Source organism: Balaenoptera physalus (genome assembly GCF_965194825.1).
Source record: "Balaenoptera physalus genome assembly, chromosome: 2".
NCBI lineage: Eukaryota > Metazoa > Chordata > Mammalia > Artiodactyla > Balaenopteridae > Balaenoptera > Balaenoptera physalus.
In genome coordinates, this window is record NC_138883.1 from 150,039,280 (window position 1) to 150,063,096 (window position 23,817).

Sequence of the window (23,817 nt, forward strand, 5' to 3'; positions counted from 1 at the left end):
AAAGTGAACGATCAGATGGCTTCAGAGTTGAATTCTACCAAACATTTAGAAAAAAGTTAACACATAACTTTCTCAAACTATTCCAAAATATTGCAGAGGATTAGGTCAGCATCATCCTGATATCAAAATCAGACAAAAATATCACATAAAAAAAGAAAATTACTAGGCAATGTCACTGATGAACATACATGCAAAAATCCTCAAAAAATATCAGCAAAATGAGTCCAACAATATATTAAAAGTATCATACACCATGGTCAAGTGGGATTAATCCCAGGGAGTCAAGGATGGTTCAGTATCTTCATATCAATCCATGTGATAAACCACAGTAACAAACTGAAGAATAAAAACCATATGATAAAAAAAAAAACATATGATCATCTCAATAGATGCATAAAAAGCTTTTGACAAAATTCAACATCAATTCATGATTAAAAGCTCTCCAGGGGGCTTCCCTGGTGGCGCAGTGGTTGAGAATCTGTCTGCTAATGCAGGGGACACGGGTTCGAGCCCTGGTCTGGGAAGATCCCACATGCCATAGAGCAACTAGGCCCGTGAGCCACAACTACTGAGCCTGCGCGTCTGGAGCCTGTGCTCTGCAACAAGAGAGGCCACGATAGTGAGAGGCCCGCGCACTGTGATGAAGAGTGGCCCCCGCTTGCCGCAACTAGGGAAAGCCCTAGCACAGAAACGAAGACCCAACATAGCAACCAATCAATCAATCAATAAAAAAAAAAAAAAAAAAAAAAAGCTCTCCAGACACTGGGTATAGAGGATACATACCTCAACATAATAAAGGCCATTTGGAGAAGGCAACAGCTAACATCATACTCAATGGTGAAAAACTGAAAGCATTTCCTTAAGATCTGGGTCAAGACAGGAATGCCCACTCTTGCCACTTTTATTCAACATAGTATTGGAAATCCAGGCACACCAAATCAGACAAGAAAAAGAAATAAAAGCAAACCAAATTGGAAAGGAAGAAGAACAACTGTCACTGTCTGCAGATGACATAACACTGTACATAGAAAATCCTAAAGATGCCACCAAAAAACCACTAGAGCACATCAATGAATTCAGAAAAGTTGCAAGATACAAAGTTAATATACAGATCTGTTGCATTTCTATACACTGACAATGAACTATCAGAAAGAGAAATTAAAGAAACTATACCATATGCAATAACATCACAAAGAATAAAATACCTAGGAATAAATATACCTAAGCAGGTAAAAGATACATACTCAAAAAACTATCAGAAATTGATAAAAGAAATTGAAGGCAACACAGAAAGATGAAAAAATATACCATGCTCATGGTTTGGAAGAATTAATACTTTTAAAATGACCATACTACCATATATATATGGTATATCTCACATGCTCTTTCATTTCATGTAGCTATTCATACAACTCCAGGCTGAGTTTGTTTCCAGGAAAATATATTATTTCAGATACCTATTTGCACACTCAAGACTCCTCTGTAACCCCAGATTATTTAAGAGGCTTCTGCTTGACACTGCCTAGATTCTGAAGCTCCACTACAAGCATTAATAAAATTATATTTACATAGGTATTTATATGATAATCAAACAGTAATGCATTCACAGTTGTACTATGATTTATTGCTTCTTTTGGAGCATAAAATTGTCTTATTTGCCACTCTCTTGTAAATGACTGTTTGTAAATTATACTTAGTACTTAGAGAGGAATGAATATACAAAAAACTGACCAATGTGCAAATATCAATTTACATATATCTCACAAGATTAGGAAATTCTCCCATTATTATCAAAGAAAAACAAAGCCTGGATACTCTGCAGTCATGAATCAAGAGAATGCAGGGGGCTAGAGGTAAGAAACAGACAGTAATCAATGCAGCAGAGTTCACCATTCACCAGTTGGGATTACTAAAAGGAGCCAAACAAATGTGAAATATGGAAGAGAGGGTTACAAAGACACAAAAGTGCTCACCAAGACAAGGACGCTTTGGGTGGCTCTAGATTCAGGGGAGGATCTAGGGGAGATAATAGTCCTATGGATGTGTTGAATCTGCTGCCTGTGCCTATTCAAGATGAAAACCACAGAGACATGGATCAGATCATGAGCAGCAAACATGAAACATCAGGGAATACGTAATAACAGTCCTACAGTCAGTAAGATGGTGATTCTGTTATGAAATAAATCATAACCGAATCCCAAATCCTTTTTCTGTTGACAAACCTAGCATACTTAATTACTATGATATACTTAAAAATCTAGTTAGCTGTGTTTTTCCAATAGTTTAGATATATATTTATCTGTTTTCCTAACTTGTTATTATAGTTTAAGTTGGTGGTAATTATTATTTTAGTACCGACAAGTTTCCAGTTCGGTATAAAGATTTATTTAATAGGCCAATATCAATTATGCAAAGGATGTAGTGATCTTAATATAGATGCTCTCATTGTAATACTACAGAAACCTGCTATATGACAAAGTTGGATTTAATACATGCAAGACAGGCTCAATATTAGGACAGCAACAGAGAGTCATATGTTTCTGTGCCTGAACAAAATGGAATACCACCTATCACAGGAATTGTTGAATAGCATCATAGCGTGCCTTAAAGTAGTTGTTATGAATCACTAATATTAATAAAATTGTGTAGGGTAAAAAAATTTTACTAATTTCACATCATATTATCATCAATTTATTAATATGTGAGTGAAGTAAAACTAGTAGCAGTGAAGACAGATACACCTTTTATGTTATTTTAACATACAAGATAGTTATGCTCTCGGACATCACACCTGTGCCATCTGCTTTATTCATTCCCACCTACCAGAGGGTATGACTGTTATCTCCTTTTCTTCACATCCCTGCTCTTTCCTTTGCTCAAAAAAGGTGACCAGGTTCAGCTTAGAGACAGCAAGACCTGTTTATTTAGAAAAGGAACATGACTCATCCCGGGGATTCTACAATTTCCAATCCAGTACTGTGTTCAGCAGAGAAGAGAGGACACTCTATGTTATAGAAAATGATTTCACCAAATAGTATTTCCTGACAGCCCCTTTAAAAATACATAGAAAGAATTTCTAATTTGCAGATTTTGAGGCCAAAATGTGATATTCTCCTTCCCTGTTTTCACCTGCCCTTCCGCCTCACAGTCAACCACTAATTCTGCTACAGCAATGGGGAATATGGTTTGCAAGGACCTGACCCAACCACACAGACTCTATTACCTTTTCTTGAACCAAAGGTTGGACTCAACTCTCACACCACAAATATACCTGAGAGCCCTCTTGCTTAACTCTGGTTTCACCCTGGAATTGCCTGAAGCATGCAGTCTAAAAATATTTATTGTAATCTATATAAATTATGCTGTTCACCTGAAACTATGTTGTACACCTGCATCAAATATAATATTGTAGGTCAATTATACTTTTTTTTTTTAATGTGCTCTCAGGCAGAACCTGTGAAGGAGGACTTCCCAGGTGGCTCAGTGGTTACAAATCTGTCTGCAATGCAGGGGACATGGGTTTGAGCCCTGGTCCGGGAAGATCCCACATGCTGCAGAGCAACTAAGCCCGTGCACCACAACTACTAAGCCTGCGCTCTAGAACCCGTGAGCTACAACTACTGAGGCCACGTGCCACAACTACTGAAGCCTGCGCACCTAGACCCCAAGCTCCGCAACAAGAGAAGCCACTGCAATGAGAAGCCCACACACCACAACGAACTATAGCCCCCGCTCACCGCAACAAGAGAAAGCCTGCACACAGCAACAAAGACCCAAATGCAGCCAAAAATCAAATTAATTAATTTAAAAAAAGAAGAATCTGTGAAGGAGGTCACAGGTGATACTGGTTATTATAACTCACCATGTCATCTTTATTGTAAGCCTACAGTGATAAGCATTTATGTAAATTGTGCCTCTCAAATTTAAATATGCATACAAAGCATTCCAGGACCCATGGAAGAGATTGTCATTCTGCAGGTTTGGAGTGGGGCCCAGGAACTGGCATCTTTATCAAGTTTCTTCTTTGTGCCAATGCTGCTCCCCAGACCAGTTTTTAGTAGCACTACACTTGCACTACTTAATAACCATAAGGATGCAGATACTGGGACTCACCTTTCTGTCTCTTGTTCTGTTTCCCTATCATTGATTTTAAAAAGCGTTTGCATGCAATAGAAGCTAACTATAGATGGTGGAGGAATACAGAATGGAAGGGTATCTTAGAAGTTCAGAGATTTTTCATTGTTTTGTGCTTACTTTCACTTTTTTTTTCTAACAGGGTAAAGTTTTATGTTTATTAGTAAAAGTCAATCAGTTTTCCTAACTGGATATATTTTTAATTCTCCAATCAGCAATACAGGAGATTAATTGCTCTTCATTCTCACTAAGATTTGATGATCCCAATTTGTGTTTTATTTATTTATTTAATTTAGGCATCTAGAAATTTGAGGTGCCATCTATTGCTTCCCTGGTGTCTAGCATAGATAAAGAAATGTGATATATATGACTGTGGGGCAACCATACCAGGGTTATGAGAGAACAGAAATGTATAAAGTGCCTGCATGTAGCCAACACCAGAGAGAAGAAGTGAAAAAAGAAAAGGTACCTCATAAATTTTCTCAGCCATTTTTTCAGCTATGAACATCTACCTATTATGCACTGTGTACATAACACCAAATGTACATCTTTTCTATGCATATGCATAAGTCCGTTCTTGGTGTAACTGAAAACAAACCACTAGTTACAGAAAAACACACATGATTATATTTTACTTATACCAAGGTTAAAAGTGAGCATAAACTGCTACCCAAGCCCACTGTATCAATTAGCACAACTGAAAAAAGTCCTCTTCCCATTACAGGCAAGATTGGTAAAAATACAGTATGGGCTATGAAAAAACTCAGAACTTCTAGCCTAAAAACCAAATAAACTGTTTGAAAAAGAAATGCTCACTGCCTCTGACTGATAAACTCTTCCCCCAACTAAGTGACACCTGGTGCAGATCCCAGAGCACATGACAAGGCCATCACCTGCTGAGAGGAAGTGAGGGTGCTCCCCGCCACCTGTGGGTCAGCTTCCCTGGAAGGTCACTCATTTACAGTAGATATATTTTATGTTGCTGGTATACACCTGGCACCTAGGTTTCTGTGAGACCACAGCACATGCCATGCTGACCCGCCTATTACAGTGTCCGGAAGTCTTCCTCATCTCCACATCTAGTCCGCCACGGGACATTTCAAGCTATGTTCACAAAGATTGTTTCATTCCACACCCCATCTCCATCAAACTGCCGCTGATCTAAGCCTGGAAAAATGTAATAATCTCTGTCTACTAATAGCATCCAGTCCTTAGTACTGCCCAGGAAATATTTTAAATCACTAGGACAGAATTAGATTTCCTGGATTCTCAGAAACCCAGCACACTTGCCAAGTCTCCATCTCTGTCATTTGTACATCCGAATACACCACCACCAGCTGCCTAAGACCTTGGGGTGAATATGTGGAGCTTCCTTGCTACATTCCTTTCCTCCCTACATTTCCAAAGGACTCTCCATATGTACTTTCAACAAGTCTTATGTATCTCTCTCTAAAAAAAACCCCAACCAACCAAACAAAAAAACACCATTGTCCTATTTTATCTGCCTTTCCAAGTCTCCTAGTGCTAACTGCCTGAGTTAAAACTCTGGTCCATTGAAGCTGCTCCACTCTTCTCACAATTAAGTGATCACAATGCTGTATTTGAATTGTATAAGTGACCTCAAATTGATCACTTAAATTTCTCATTGCTTTCGAAAATTTTGAAGGTACACATCAGAAACTACCAGGGCCTGCATGGATGACTGGGGGTGAGGAGAGCAGTGGGAACCCTATGTCCATAATGAAAGCAAAGAAGGGCAGTGACTGTGATTCATATGTAGCAAGGATGACAATGATAAAAACAAAACAAAAAAAAAAAAAACCTGGAAATAATCAGGAAATGAAACAAGTAGATTTTTCTCCTAAATTCAGGGTGTGTCAGTTGTGCAGTCAGAGAACAGGTGTCCTCTCACCACATGCGAAATCATGCAATTCTTCATCTTGTACATTTTCTTTTACATCATGCTACAGCATCATTCAAATTGGAATATTTTGCTCCTAATTTTACAAAATCTATTAAACACCCATCACAGTCACGTGTGTTTGTTCATGCCTAAACAACCCCATGACTTATGAATTCTCCAAATTTTCACCTGATCTAATTTTTACAGTAAAGTGAATAACTTTGATAATGTTATATATAAGAGGTGGAAGAAACAATAACTGAAGAAAAGCCATCTTAGTGTTCCTCTCCAATTGAGAAGTAATTAACTGTATTAATTAAACAAAATCAACTTAATATGCTCACTGAGGAATTACTCTCATCTTTAATTTCTGAACATGAAAAATTTAATGAAAACCATCCTAAAAATGCCCCAGCATATAATAAAAGCAATAGTCATGAATTTTGGACCAAAAAAAACTCATAAACTAGATTTTTCATGACTAAAGGCAAGTAAAAAAGATGGTTTTGTAAAGGGAAGAGCTAAATCGGACTCCACGTTCCATCTGTTTCTTTGACTTTAACCTTTGCTTTTCGTTGCTGTTGTTTTTATAATCATACATAATGGCCTGCCTCAGCGAACCCTGCCCTTCTGCCTGAATGTTAAACTAAATGCCTGGGTTCAGCTCACAGGGAGACAATCTGACCCTGTCCACCTGTGGATGGCTGCAAGAAAGAAGAAATTAACACATCCCCTCCCCAAAGCTGGCCATTCCAGGGGGTATTTGCAAAGCTTATGGCCTTTTCACTTTACTTCCTCATCTCCTCTCCCTCTCTGTGCTATAAAAGAAGCTGGCATCCAAACCCTGCCCCCCCTGCCCCCCCCCACTCCCCCCACCCCCACCAGTTAAGATGGTTTTTCAGAGACACTAATCTACCATCTTCTCAGTCTGCTGGCTTTCCGAATAAAGTCGTATTCCTTTGCCTCAACACCTCGTCTCCGATTCATTGGCCTGTCATGCGGCAAGCAGAGAGAGCTTGGACTTGGTAAAAAATTTGGCTTAGCCAGCCAGGAGCCTTGCTGCTCGTGGCTAGCCGCCCTGGTCAGGGAATACTGGGGCAAGGCCCTAGCAGCTGCTGGGACCATTTGTCCTGAGGATCTTCCCTTCAAAGTTCCCTGAAGCGGCACCAGCTACCCCAGCGCTTGGCAGTTGAGGCAAGGAACCGACCAACTTCAGTTTGGGGCTACGAGTTGATGGACTCGATTCGATTCTGGAACTTCGGTTCCAATTTGGGGAACTTCGGTTCCATTTAGGGCTATGAGTCGACAGACTCTGATTCTGGAGGGTAAGTCGCTCCGGCGTGCGCACCAGGAACATATTCCCCCCTCAGTCTGGGCTTTTCCTTTATGGGACAAGCCAATCTGGTTGGAATACCCTGTTGGTGGGGGGAATTGTTGTTGTTGAACTCTACTTGATTCTGGGAACCGGTTCACTGGGAAAAAAGTTCTTTGGTTTTGTAGGGTTAAGTCTACCTGATCTGGGAACTAGTTCATTGGTTTTGTCGTGGTTTTGTGTGCATCGATGCTAGAATTTGTTTGTGCCTTTTGTATTGGAATTTGCGTCTTTCGTGTCTTGGTGTTATTAAACTTTTAAAAGTGGAAAACACTCCACCTATCCCAAAGGAGAGCATTTTGGGGAATATATTAGATAAATGGGCAAAACATAGAGGTGAATCTATGACTAAGAAAGACATGATAGATATACTATTGTAATAGGGTGTAGACCCAGTATATCTTAAGATCAGAAGAATGATGGCCTCTGAATGGCTCACTCGCAGTTAGAAATGTTCTGCAAAAGAGCAGGGAATTATGGTTTTCTCAGGGTATATGCCCAGTAGTGGGATTGCTGGGCCATATGGTAGTTCTATTTTTAGTTTTTTAAGGAACCGCCATATTGTTCTCCAGCGACATATATACACTACCAAATACAAAATAGATAGCTAGTGGGAAGCAGCCGCATATCACAGGGAGATCACCTTGGTGCTTTGTGACCACCTAGAGGGGTGGGATAGGGAGGGTGGGAGGGAAACGCCAAGAGGGAGGGCATATGGGGATATATGTATACGTATAGCTGATTCACTGTTATACAGCAGCAACTAACACAACAATGTAAAGCAATTATACCTCAATAAAGATGTTTAAAAAAAAGAGCAGGAAAAAGAGATGAGATTCCATATGTAGGAGCATTTATGCTATTGCATCAGGAGGAAAAGGAGTCAGAGGGCTGCCATCTTATGGTGCAGCAGTCTGAAGGGAAACCCAAGGGGAAGACTGTTCTACAAAGGAAGAGAAAAAAAATGAGAGTGGGGACATGTTATTTCAAAACTTACACCCAGCTCCAGCCTATCCAGCTCCTTCAATGGCCGAGCAGGCTGCAATGGCAGTAGTTCCAACTGCTCCCCTCCCATGCCGCCAACATATACACTGCCTCCTGTTTCCCCTACCCATGGGGATCAAATAGAAGTTTCTATGGTAAACCCCAGGGCACAGGGACCTGGTTTAGTATCACCATCTAAGTAAGACCCACTGGGCACCCAATTTGGACTGGGAGCCACTTCTAGAGCAGAGCAATTTCCCTTGCCCCGATATCCTGTAAGAGGCCAGGACTCAAGTTCAATTTCCCTTGTACTTGAGGCGTCTGATTCTGATTTCCCCACAGGAGCCCCAGGTACCATTTACAGTGGGGAACAAGTTGATTGATTTTCTAATAAATACAAGTGATCTTAAGAGGCTTGTAAATATTAAAGGGAAAACAAAGTGATCCTAGGAGAAACTTGCCTGTATCTTTGAGATACAAATGTCCTATCCGGTCTTCTCAAAAACCCTTATCTCTGCCATCTTTTTAAAATGCAAATTTTGAAAAAGAGAGTACAGCAATTTAGAACTTGACTTGTTTTCCATAAATATTAGTAGAAAGGGTTTAGCCATCTAGACAAGTGAGCTTGATTTGTTCCATCTGCCAGAAACCCAACTTTAATCCAAACTCTTTTGTAAACTGATGGGTTTTACATTGTTATACCTGACTCAGGGCTGAAATTTTGAAATGAGAACTATGATGTCTCTGTTTGTTTGTGTGTTTGTATGTGTATTTGTCTTTGGATAACATTGCTGAGGTTAATCTGTAAATGAGCTCTATTTAATTGGCTTAAAGAACAGTAAGTGCTTACAAACCAAACAATTCTAACTACAAGAGAAATTAAGCTAAATGAGTTTCAGGTTCACGTGAAGTGGGAAATATTTAGTATTAAATTAATACCTGGTATTAATGTTGAAGTTTGTTGATCTAATTAATATAGACATGTCTTTAGAGCCATCAACATTAAGTATAGTACTTTCACTGCACCTAGATTTTTAAAAAGTTAAATGAAATCTTGTTATATCTGTTGCAAATTTGTCAGCAAGAAAAATAACTTGATATGATGAAATTTTAAATGTAAATGAAATAAGAGCTTTTAGGTAAACTATAAAAATAATTATGTTCTAAAAATCATCTGAATAGTTTCTCCAGATTTTGGTAACTATTACTTGCCTCTTGGTTGTCACTAGAAATTAAGGTTTTTAAGAGTCAGGGATTCTAATTTAAATACATAATTAAAGCAACTGAAAATAATAAAACATTTCAGTATGGTAAAATGTGTTTTCAGTAAAGATGGTATGAGGAATGGAATTACATTTTACTGGAAAGTTTTATACATGGTCAGGATTAACTAAATTTAGATTGAAGTTAAGTAACTAAATGGATTTTGTTAAGTAAGCTAATACAAGACTGGAATTTGATCTCTCTCTGTTAGAAGTGCTCCCTTTGATAACAGATTATATAAGTTTCTATGCCCTTAGGTGATCCGTATTTGTTTTCTTTTAATCATTTTGTGACTTGGGTTAAATGAATAAGCATTCTTTCACAGTGACCTACGATCCTGTTGTGTTTTAAAACATTTTTGATATTTTTAACAAACTTCCCAAATATCAAAATCTGACCAAAGTTTTTTAGCCTCCAGCTGACTCTGGGGCACTTCGAAAGAACATCTCAGTGAGAAATGTCAAACTAAGTTTATTTGGTATGTTAAAATTACTTCAAAAACTTTGTCAAGGGATTGGAGATGAACCTTAGGTTATAGTGTATGGGTAAATGCCATTTATATAGATATTCCAAAATGTATATGGAATCCCTAACATCTGATATGTCCTGATATGTTATCAATCATAATACTAGCTATTCTAAAATGGTATATCCAAGTTTCCTGCTAATTACATTGTACGCAAATCTTTAACCATGCTGTTTTACGTTTTGTCCTGATGCTTTTACAAAATGAAGATTTTCAAGAAGACTGATAAAAAGGAACTTTTTAACAAATATAACTTTCTGATAGCCTTCAGATAATATCACTGGACTGGGTAACAAAGGACAAAACTAAAGGGAAACATGATTATTTCATCCAGATGAATGGGAATTAATTACATGGGACTGAATGAACTGGTAAATATGATTTATAACTTTATGACTTTGGGAAATATACTGGCTTTGTTGCTGAAATCTCGGCTTCTCTGTGCACCGATGCTAAACAGAAATACAGAGACAGAGATTTTGGAGGAAGAGAGAGATGGCTTTATTTTTCTGCCAGGCAGAAGGGAAGACACAGCAGGCTAGCACCTCAAGAACTGTGCGCTCCTTTGGGAATCGGAGAAGATTTTATATGTGGGGCCCGCAGTCCAGGGTATATGATAAGGATCAAAGTAGTAAAGGTCTTGCATTCTTCTTCCTGCATTATTTCAAAACAGTCACAGCTGACGTCAGGCAGCCTGGTAATTGGGTCTGTTTGTCTCTGGGTTATCAGCCTGTGACTTTTTTCTGAAATGCAAATACTACAAGGGGTGATTTGCTACAAGGGAGTGCAGGATGTAACTCACATAGTGTTAAAGAGTAATAGGTTAGCTTTGTGAAGTACAAATCTAGTTACAGATAGTAACAGTTAAAAAAAAAAAAAGTAGGAGTGATTAACTCTTTCAGGCCAGGCTATATTTCTTCTCTAGCCTGTTCACTGTTACCTTTATTTTCCTTGTTCTCAGGAGAGGGAAAACTTCATTTCTATTATTGCTGCAACAGCTTTAATCTTTGTTTTTAGGAAAAACCTTTTCTCTTATGCTATGACCTACAGCAAGTTGATAAAGTATGCCTTTGTAAACAAAGGGGAAACTTTTATCTTTTTCTCTCCACCTGATCCTGCCAGAATTTGTTGTTTCCAGCTGACTCTCCTGTGGACTTGATATTATGTTAACCACTGTTTTAATTTGTTCTTTGTTTCAAAATTGCTTGTGCTTTGTGTCTCCCTGCTTTACTATGTCTTTGTCAAGATTACTATCTACATTACTTATATCTTGTCTATTTTATAAGATTGTTGTCTCTTGCAGTACCCAGTGTATAACCAAGCCTCCAACAAAACTTCTATAGCTAAACATCTTACAGAAATAGATCACATTTATAACATAAAATAATTGTAATAATGTGATTCCAGGTATGGGAAGAAACAACACGGGAAAATGTCTCCTGGATCATAATTAGACAGAGGATTCAGAGAATCTTTAAATATCGATAGGGCCTAATCCGAAAATTAGCACCTGGAGTGGTATATCAAGATTTTTCACCTGACCTGGGATGAGCCTCCCAGCACCATGGGACAAAATTTGATCATAAAATGTCTCTCAAATATTGGTCAAATTCCTGACCAAGAGGAGAGGCTCAATCATCAGCGACTGCAGCTCTCCAACATGAGCCAGTGAACCCTGAGAAAACTCAGGGAGGAGAAGAATACCTGCCGTCAGCAGCCATCGGACTGCAGCCACTCCCTGCGGTAAGCCCTGAGGAAACTCAGGATGTGAAAATACAGCATACAGGCCACAGATAGGTGTGGTGCATATCAAAGGAATTATTTCAGTGAGCCCTGACTCTTGCATCTTCCCGTATAGAAAAACACTAAATTCCTTAACTTGAGATGCGGTCTCCAGGCTTGAAGCCCTCAAAATTCCTGATAAATCTCCACTTTAAGGTTGTAAATATTTTTCAGTCTACAGATGTAAAGTAGAAACTTCCAAAGCAGAACAAAAGAAAAATCTCAACATTTGGAACATTGAACCGATGGCAGAAACTCCCAGAAAGATCCATCTGATGGAACAGTTAAAACGTTGTCACGCCTTTTTTCCACAAGATTGTGGCATGTACATTGACAACGGGGAATTGTAACAGGGAAGAGCTAAATCGGACTCCATGTTCCATCTGTTTCTTTGACTTTAACCTTTGTTTTTTGTTGCTTTTGTTATAATAATCATACATAATGGCCTACCTCAGGGTATACTGCCCCTGTGCCTGAATGTTAATTAAAGTGCCTCTGTTCAGCTCACAGGGAGACAACCTGACTCTGTCCACCTGTGGATGGCTGCAAGAAAGAAGAAATTAACACATCCCCTCCCTGAGGCTGGCCATTCCAGGGAATATTGCAAAATTTAAGGCCTTTTTACTTTACTGCCTCAATTCCTCCCACTCTCTGTGCTATAAAAGAAACTGGCATCCAAACCCTGATAAGATGGTTTTTCGAGACACTAGTCTGCCATCATGTTGGTCTGCCGGCTTTCCGAATAAAGTCGTATTCTTTGCCTCAACACCTCGTCTCCGATTCATTGGCCTGTTGTGCAGCGAAAATAGTGAAATTGGACTCGGTAAAAATAGCAACTAGCAGAGACATGGAAATCAAACAACAAGGAGGGAACACATTGCGCTGGTCTCAAAGGCCATCATAAAAATCACAATGAATAAATGGTTGAGAGGGCTTTGAGAAAAGGAAACCCTTTTACGGTGATGGTAGGATGTAAATGTGGAACAGCCACTATAGAGAACATTATGGAAGTGCCTTTAAAAGGTAAAAAAAGACCTAACATATGATCTGGCAGTGCTACCACAAAGAGTATATGCAGAGAAAACCAGAATTCGAAAAGACACATGAACCCAAGCTTGCACTGCAGCACCGTTTATAATACTCAAGATATGGAGACATAAAAAATGTCCATGGACAGATGAAGAGATTAAAAAAAAAGTGATACATGTACACAGTGGTATATGACTCCACCATGTAAAAGAATGAAATAATGCCATTTGCAGGAACGTAGATAAACCTAGAGATAATCATACTAAGTAAAGTAAGTGAGTATCAGAAAGACAAATGTGATATAACGTATAGCTGGAATCTAAAAATACACATGATTGAAATAATTGAGAAAACATGAGCAGACACAGGAACCTAGAAAAAAAAATATGGTTACCAACCGGACAGAAGGGGTCAAGGGATAAATTAGGAGAATTAACAAATACATACTATTTCATATAAAATAGATATTCAACAGGGATCTATGTATACCAAGGAAGGGCTATCAACACTCTCTAATAAACTAAATGGGAAAAGAAGCCAAATATGCAGAGATATGTGTATATGTATAACTGAAAATGGTTCTGTATCCCTACAACATACACAACATTGTATATCAATGTCACTCCAAAAAAAAAGAAATTTATTAAAAAGTGGTAATGAGACACAAGATTTGAGTGTTTCTTCTGGCACATTCCTCTTTTTTTACAAGCCCCAAACAGGATTTCCCCTAAGGCCCTGGTTGCTGGCATAAGCAGAGTTGGGCCCGAGGAAATGCTGGCCTTATGACCATGCCACAAAAGCAACCTCAAAAAGATTGCTTATGGGCACTTGATATTCACATTAGACTTCTGGACTCTAAATGATGCCTGACATCACAAAATGTCCAGGGCTAAGTGTTCAAAAATCATTGAAAAGAGGGCAGACTTCCAAGAAGGCAATTTCAACAGGTAAATTCTACTCACACTGTTTATGAATTAAAACAGCCCATAAGAACATGTTCAACCCAGCAATTAGCAGAGACATGCAAATCTAAATCAAAATGAGGATTCACCTTCACCAGTCGGTAAGGCGATCATCAAAAATTGAAAATGAATAAATGATGTAGAGGGCATGGAGAAATGCAAACCCTTTTATTGTGCTGGTGGGATACAAATTGTAACAGCCACTATAGACAACATTATGGAAGTGCCTTCAAACCTAAAAGGAGAGATACCATATGATCCACCATTGCTACCCTTAGGAGTATATGCAGAGAAAAGCAGAATTCGAAAAGACATATGCACCCAGAGTGCACTGCAGCACCATTTACACGAGCCAAAACATGGAGGCATAAAAAATGTCCATGGCCAGGTGAACAGAAAAAGAAGAACTAATATATGTACGCAATAAAATATGACTCAGACATTTTTAAAAATCTGTTTATTTATTTATTTTTGGCTGTGTTGGGTCTTCATTGCTGTGCGTGGGCTTTCTCTAGTTGTGACGAGCAGGGGCTACTCTTCATTGCGGTGCATGCGCTTCTCATTGCGGTGGCTTCTCTTTGCTGTAGAGCACGGGATCTAGGCGCGCGGGCTTCAGTAGCTGTGGCTCATGGGCTCTAGAGCGCAGGCTCAGTAGTTGTGGCACATGGGCTTAGTTGCTCTGCGCATGTGGGGTCTCCCCGGACCAGGGCTCGAACCCATGTCCCCTACGTTGACAGGCGGATTCTTAACCACTGCGCCACCAGGGAAGCCCCAGACACTTTTTAAATACATTTATTTATTTATTTTTATTTATTTTTGGCTGCATTGGGTCTTCGTTGCTATGCACGAGCTTTCTCTAGTTGCGATGAGCTGGGGCTACTCTTCGTTGTGGTGTGCAGGCTTCTCATTGCAGTGGCTTCTCTTGTCACAGAGCATGGGCTCTAGGTGTGCAAGCTTCAATACTTCTGGCACCTGGGCTCAGTAGTTGTGGCTCGTGGGCTCCAGAGCACAGGCTCAATAGTGGTAGCACACGGGCTTAATTGCTCCTCGGCATGTGGGATCTTCCCGGACCTGGGCTGAAACCTGTGTCCCCTGAATTGGCAGGCGGATTCTTAACAACTGCACCACCAGGGAAGTCCCTCAGACATTTAAATAAATGAAATTATGCCATTTGCAGGAACATAGAAAACCTAGAGATAATCATACTAAATAAAGTAAGTCAGAATCAGAAAGACTAATACCATATGATATCACTTATAGGTGGAATCTAAAAATACACACCATTGAACAAGTAAGAGAACACATAAACTGAGGGACTCATGGACTTAGAAATCACACATATGGTTAACAAAAAGGACAAAAGGGGGTCAAAGGATAAATTAGGACAATGGAAATAATAAATATGCAGTTTTCCAATAAAAGAGATAATCAACAAGGACCTATGTATACCAGGGAGTTCTATCAACAGTCTCTAGTAACCTATATGGGAAAAGAAGCCGAAGCTGCACAGAATATATGGATATGTATAAGAGAAAACGATTCACTATACCTACAACATACTCCACACTGTACATCAAAGTTCCACCAAGAAAAAGTAACAATTAGTCTAATTAAAAATGTGGCAATGAGACACAAGATTTGGGTGTTTGTACTGTCACATTCCACTCTAATTTAGAAGCCCCAAACGGTATTTCCCCTTAGTGTCTGGTTGCCGGGGTAACCAGAGTAGGTCCCGAGGAAATACTGACGCCTGGTGGCCATTTCCCGCAAAAGCAATCTCAAAACGCTTGCTTAGGGGCACTTTGTATTCATAACGACTTCAGGGCCCAACATGATACCTGACATCAACAAATGTCCAGGCGAAAGTGTTCGAAAATCATTGAAAAGGAGGCAGACATTCAAGAAGTCAATTGAATCAGGTAAATTCTACTCACACGGGTATATGAAGAAAAAGAGCCTATAAAAACACGTTCAGCGTAGCAATTAGCAGACATGCAAATCAAAACTACAATTAGAGATCACCTTGCACTGCACTAAAATGTCATCACCAAACTTTACAGTGAATAAATGGTGGAGAGGGCATGGAGCAAAGGAAATCCTTTTATGGACCTGGTGGGAAATAAATGGTAACAGCCACTAGAGAGAACATTATGGATATGCCTTTAAAAGCTAAAAAGAGTGCTACCCTATGATTCTGCAGAGCTTCCCCTAAGATAATAGGCCGACAAGTCCAGAATTCGAAAAAACACATGCACCCAAGTGTGCATGGCACCACCGTTTACAATACCCAAGATGAGGAGACATACAAAATGTCCACGGACAGAAGAACAGATAAAATAGAAGTGATACATGTACACAATGGTATACAATTCCTCCATGCAAAAGCATGAAATAATGCCAATTGCAGGATCATAGATAAACCTAAAGATAATCATACTAAGTGAACTAAGTGAGATTCAGAAAGACAAATATTATATGATCTCACTTATACCTGTGATCTATACATATACATCATTGAAATAATTGAAAAACATAAACAGTCTCATAAACGTAAGAAAAATACAAACTTATGGTTACCTAATGCGACAGATGGGGTCAAGGGATACATTAGGACGATGGGATTCAAAATACAAAATACTTCGTATAAACTGGATTTTCCATAAGAATCTTTGTATACCTAGGAATGGCTATCAACACTCTCTAATAACCTAAATGGGAAAAGAAACCGAACATGTATAGATACGTATAACTGAAAATGGTTCTGTATTCCTCTGACATAAATAATACTGTATATGAATGTTATTACAAAAAAAAGAGAAATTAATCTAATTAATTAAACTGTTATAATGAGACACAAGATTTGAATGTTGGTTCTGCACGTTTGTCTCTTAACTTACAAGCTCCAAACAAGATGTCCCCTAAGGCTCAGGTTGCTGGCTTAAGGAGAATTGGGTCGGAAGAAATCTTGCACTTTAAGAACGTTTCCTGCAAAAAGCAACCTCAAAAAGATGCTTCTGGGCACTTAATATTCCCAAGGACTGCAGGACTCTAAATGGTATCTGAGATCACAAAATGTCCAGACTTAAGTGTTTCACAATCAATGAAAACAGGGCCGACTTTCAGCGAAAGCATTTTCAACAGGTAAATTCTACTCACATAGAATATGAATAAAAACAGCCCATAAGCACATGCTCAACATAGTAATTTGCAGACACGTGCAAATCAAGCTCACCACGGGGTGTCACCTTGCACCTGTCAGAAGGCCATCATCAAAAATCGACAATGAATAAATGATGTAGAGGGCATAGAGAAGTGCAAACCCTTTTATTGTGCTGTTGGGTTGCAAATTCTAACAGCCAATTTAGAGAACATCATGGAAGTGCCTTCAAACTTAAAATTAGAGCTACCATAAGATTCGCCATTGGTACCCTAAGTGTATATGCGGAGATAACCAGAATTCGAAAAGACATATGCACCCAAGTGGGCACTGCAGCACCATTTACACGAGCCAAAACACGGAGGCACACAAAATGTCTATGGCCAGATGAACAGCTAAAGAAGAAGTGACACATGTTTGCAATGCAATATGACTCAGATATTTAAATAAGTGAAATTTTGCCATTTTCAGGAACACGGAAAACCTAGAGATAATCATACTAAATAAGGTAAATCAGAATCTTAAAATCTAATATCGTATGATATCACTTCTAGGTGGAATTGAAAAACACACACCACTGAACCAATTAGAGAACAATGAAACAGACTAAGGGACTTGGAAATCAAACAAGTGGTTACTACAAAGGACAGGAAGGGTGAAGGGATTAATTAGGACGATGGAAATAACAAATACGCAGTATTTCCAATAAAAGAGATAATCAACAAGGACCTATGTATACCAGGGAGTTCTATCAACAGTCTCTAGTAACCTATAAGGGAAAAGAAGCCGAAGATGCATACATATATGTCTATGTATAAGGGAAAAATATTCTCTATACCTATAACATACACAACATTGTCCATCAATGTTCCTTCAAGAAAAAATAAAAATTAATCTAATTAAAAATGTGGTAATGAGACACAGATTTGGGTGTTTGTACTGTCACATTCCACTCGATGTGAGAAGCCCGAAACAGAATTTCCCCTTAGCGTCTGGTTGCCGGGGTAACCAGAGTTGGGTCCAAGGACATACTGCAGCCTAGTGGCCATTTCCCGCAAAAGCAACCTCAAAACGCTTGCTTAGGAGCACTTTGTATTGACAAGGACTGCAGGGCCCTAAATGATACCTGACATCAACAAATGTCCATGCGAAAGTGTTCGAACGTCACTGAAAAGGGGAAGACGTTCAAGAAGGCAATTGAATCAGATAAATTCTACTCGCACGGGTATATGAAGAAAAACAGCATATAAAAACATACTCAACACAGCAATTAACATAGACATGCAAATCAAAACTACAGTGAGAGATCACCTTGCACTGGAGTAAAAGGCCATCACCAAAATTAAAAATGAATGAATCGTGGAAAGGGCATGGAGAAAAGGAAATCCTTTTATGGAGCTGGTGGGAAATAAATGGTAACAGCCACTATAGAGAACATTAAAGATGTGCCTTTAAAAGCTAAAAAGAGTGCTACCCTATGATCCTGCAGTTTCCCCTAAAATTATAGGCCGACAGGTCCAGAAGTCGAAAAAACACACGCACCCAAGCGGGCACAGCAGCACCATTTACAATACCCAAGATGTGGAGACATACAAAATGTCCATGGACAGATGAACAGATAAAAAAGAAATGATCAATGTACACAGTGGTATACAATTCCTCCATGCAAAAGAATGAAATAATGGCAATTGCAGGAACATAGATAATCTTACAGATAATCATACGAAGTGAAGTAAGTGAGAATCAGTAAGACAAATATTATATGAACTCACTTATAGTTGGAATCTATAAAGACACAGCATTGAAATAACTGAAAAACATAAACAGTCTCAGAGAGTTTAAAAAACCCCAAACTTATGGTTACCTAATGGGACAGAAGGAGTTAAGGGATACATTACGAGGATGGGATTAAAAATACAAAATATTTCGTATAACTAAATATCAACAAGAATCTATGTATACCTAGGAACGACTATCAACACTCTCTAATAACCTAAATGGGCAAAGAAGCCAAACATGTATACATATGTGGATATGTATAACTGAAAATGGTTCTGTATCCCTACAACATACATAATACTGTATATCAATGTTATTCAAAAAAAATAGAAATTATTCTAATTAATTAAACTGTCATAATGAGGCACAAGATTTGAGTGTTTGTTCTGCACATTCCTTTCTAATTTATAAACCCCAAAGAGGATTTCCCATAAGGCTCTGGCTGCCGGCCTAAGCAGAGTTCAGTCTGAGGAAATTCTGCGCCTCATGAACGTTTCTCGCAAAGGAACCTCAAAAACATTTCTTATGAGCACTTAATATTCCCAAGGACTCCTGGGCTCTAAATGATACCTGACATCATAAAATGTCCAGGCTTAAGTGTTCCAAAATCATTGAAAACAGGGCCGACTTTCAAAGGAGACATTTTCAACAGGTAAATTCTACTCACGCTGATTATGAATAAAAACAGCCCATAAGCACATGCTCAACATAGCCGTTAGCAGAGACATTCAAATCATAATCACAATGAGGGATCTCCTTGCACCGGTTGGAAAGGCAATCATCGAAAATGTACAATGAATAAATGATGTAGAGGGCTGGTGGGTTGCAAATTTTAACAGTCAATTTAGAGAACAACATGGAAGTGCTCTCAAACTTAAAATTTGAGCTACCATATGATCCGCCATTGCCACCCCTAAGAGTATATGTGCAGAAAACCAGAATTTGAAAAGGCATATGCACCCAAGTGTGCACTGTAGCACCATTTACACGAACCAAAACATGTAGGCACACAAATGTCTAGGCTGGATGAACAGATAAAGAACTGACACATGTAAGCAATGCAATAACACTCAGACATTTAAATAAATGATATTATGCCATTTGCAGGCACATTGAAAACCTAGAGATAATCATACTAAAGAAATTAAATCAGATTTTAAAAATCTAATATCATATTGCTTATAGGTGGAATCAAAAAATACACAACACTGAACTAATTAGAGAACACTGAAACAGGCTCATTGAGTTGGAAAACAAACATATGGTTGCCAAAAAGGACAGAAGGGGGTCAAGTGATAAATTAGGAGGATAGAATTAACAAATACACTGTATTCCAATAAAAGAGATAATCAAAAAGGACCTATGTATACCAGGGAGTTCTGTCAACACTCTCTAGTAACCTAAATTTGCTCTCTAAGTCTGAGTTTTTCTGTTTTTTTGCTGGGTCCTCAGCATGAGAGATCTTAGTTCCCCAACCAGGGATCGAATCCACACCCCTTTAGAGTCTTAACTACTGGACTGTCAGAAAAGTGGTTTTTGTCATACTGAGTGAAGTAAGTCAGACAGGGAAAGAGAAATATTGTATGATATCGCTTATATGCTCAATCTTAAAATAATAATAGAAATGAACTTATTTGCAAAACAGAAAAACTCACAAACTTAGAGAACAAATTTAGGGTTCTGGGAGGGATGGGTGAGTGGGAGGGTTAGTTAGGGAGTTTGGGATTGACATGTACCCACTGCTATATTTATTTATATTAAAAAAAAATTTTTTTTTTAAAAATTTTTCACAGGAGAACATGGTTTCTTTTATTTATTTATTTATTTTTGGCTATGTTGGGTCTTCGTTTCTGTGCGAGGGCTTTCTCTAGTTGCAGCAAGTGGGGGCCACTCTTCATCGCGGTGTGCGGGCCTCTCACTATCGCTGCCTCTCTTGTTGCGGAGCACAGACTCCAGACACTCAGGCTCAGTAATTGTGGCTCACGGGCCCAGCTGCTCCGCGGCATGTGGGATCTTCCCAGACCAGGGCTCGAACCCGTGTCCCCTGCATTGGCAGGCAGATTCTCAACCACTGCGCCACCAGGGAAACCCCCCCACTGCTATATTTAAAATGAATAACAAACAAGGACCTACTGTATAGCACAGGGAATGCTGCTCAATATTATGTAACAACCTAAATGGAAAAGAATTTGAAAAAGAATAAATACATGTATATATATAACTGAATCATTTGTCTGTACACCTGAAACTAACACAATATTGTTAATCAACTATACTCCAATATAAAATAAAACTTAAAAAGAAGTTTATGTTAATTGTTGACAAGGACTTACAATTACTCTTTCATTATTTTCTGTTGGTTGTTGTTGTTGTAGTTCCTTTGTTTTTGTTTTGTTTTTGTTTTTTTGGGTTTTTTTGATGCGGTATGAATTCACTCTTTTTCTGTACCTTTTGTGTAACTACAATAGAGTTTTTCTTAGTAGTTTCCATGAAATGTACATAAAATATACTTAAGTTAATAACTAATCTTTAATTTTATAAAATAACAATTTTAGGTATATTTTATATATATTTCCTCATTATTTTATGTAAACAATATATTATCAATCTCCAGAAAAATATTTGTGTGTATACACATACAAATATATACAAATATACACATATCTATATCTATCTCTCTATATACATCTCTACACACAAATATACATATGTATATATATACACAGATGTGTACTGGAATTTTTTAATTGATATAAAACATTTGTTATTATATTTAAGGAAATAGCTTGATTTTCTTTTTCTTCAAATCTGTATTATCTATATAAGGAGTTCATGGTAATTTTTTTTATATAGGCTTTTCTCATGTGTTGTTAGATTTATTTTTATTTTTATTTATTTTATTTTATACTTGTAAAATTAGAGGCTTCCTTTTTATGTACTTTGTAACTGCTTGGAATGTGTCTGTATGAATTGTGTACTATATGCTTATGTTATACTCTTTACAATATTTTGTTGTCTTATTTTCTGTAACAAATTTCCATTGATTCCTTGGGCTTACTAGATATACATTCATATGCTCTGCAACTGGAGATGATTTTAATCCTTTTCCAATGGTATTTTTTTTACTGATACCTCAAAGTGTTAAGTAAGTTGGGTGATCATGTCTCCTAGTGATCTCTCTGACAATGAGAGGAAATTATTTATTATTTCTCTGTAGGTGAACTAGTGTTGGGGGGCCTGTGATATTTCTTTGAGTACATATGCATGAATATTTTTTTTTTAATTTCAAGACACTTTATTTTAAAACAGGTCACAACACTAAGCTTCTGGCCCATTCTGCCAATGCACAAGCTACAAATGCTTGCTCAGCAGTTGAGGGGCATGCTTTAGTAGCATGTTTGAAAAGTGAATAAAAATCCATATAAGACAAATATTCAAATAGTTTCCATAGGAACACAGATAAGTATGACCCCATCACCTAGTCTTCCACATTGTTGCATCTGTGCCAACCCTATTCACATAGACATCTCAAAACTCACAGTAATTAAGTTAAATGGTCCCCCCCAAACCCTTAAATCAAGCTAAACTCGCAGTTAACAGCTACAAGAATGGTATCTACACATTAATACAAGCTGAAGCACAGGCTGCTGGGTGCCGTTTCATTCCACTCTCCCAAGCACAGGACACAGGCACAGTGCCAACATCCTGCTCCTCTATGCTGGGTGGGAAATCGTGGTTCTGGATTTGCTGCATCAGTTACCATGTTGGCCCTGACATCACACAGTAGATGGTCGGTCTCTGGAATCCATTGAAAGTGGAAGCAGCAGCGACGGTGTAAGCACCCATGTTTTCAAAGAGCATCCAATCGCCCACATGCATCTTGGGAAAGTTACAGTGCTCAACCTTGCAATCCAGGCCATCACAGGTCTGTCCCCAGATGCTGGGTGAATAATACTTCTCATCTGGTTTGGGTCTCTTCTTCATAAGAGGCTTCACATGTGCATTATTGTAGAGGACGCAGTTGAATGATCCATATACTCCATCATTCACATAATACATAAATGTCTGTTCACTTGACTCATCATCAGAGCCTGTCTGTTCCTTTAATACGAGTTTTTTGGCAATGATATTAACTGCTAGCATGAAAGCTGATGCAACATAGTATCTGCCTGGCTCAGCTATCATTCTCACTCCAGAGTCTGATGGAAAATACTTGTCCAATGCTGGGTTGATTACACTGGTGATCTCTTCAAATTTAAGCTTTACATCCTCAGATACAGGAAAGCCACCACCAGTATCAAGCAGATACATGTCGAAACCAACCTCAGCTCCCATGTCAAAGACACAGTGGGCATCAGAGATGGCCTGCACGAAGGTCTCCAGATCAGTACAACCACCTCCCACGTGGAAGATGACACCAATGACATCAATATCTAGCTCTTTCGCCCGTTCCAAAAGAAGCCTGCTGGTTTTGAGTGTGGCACCAAATTTGACACTGAGGCGACAGACTGCTTTGGAATCATCAGTGGCAACCCGCAAAACCAACTTGGCCTTTGGATGTGCCCTGGCAACTTTCATCAACTCAACTTCACTATCAAAAGTCATCATCTCGGGCTTCCCTGGTGGCACAGTGGTTAAGAACCCGCCTGCCAATGCAGGGGACATGGGTTCGAGCCCTGGTCTGGGAAGATCCCGCATGCTGCGGAGTAACTAAGCCTGTGTGCCACAACTAGTGAGCCTGCGCTCTAGAGCCCATGAGCCACAACTACTGAACCTGCGTGCCACACTACTGAAGCCCGGGCGCCTAGACCCCGTGCTCCGCAACAAGAGAAGTCACTGCAATGAGAAGCCTGTGCACCGTAACGAAGAGCAGCCCCTGCTCGCAACTAAAGAAAGCCCGCGGGCTTCCCTGGTGGCGCAGTGGTT

At 38.9% G+C, this 23,817-nt stretch overlaps 1 long non-coding RNA gene and 1 pseudogene across 2 annotated transcripts in view; both read right to left on the reverse strand.

The window, feature by feature from the left end:
- Nucleotides 1-23,817, reverse strand: part of LOC309654608 — a 74,065-nt gene that overhangs the window by 16,536 nt on the left and 33,712 nt on the right. The gene's annotated exons all lie outside the window — the stretch shown is intronic.
- Nucleotides 12,139-23,785, reverse strand: LOC309654557 (ornithine decarboxylase pseudogene; annotated as a pseudogene). Its single transcript has one exon. The product of its transcript is annotated as an ornithine decarboxylase pseudogene (transcript).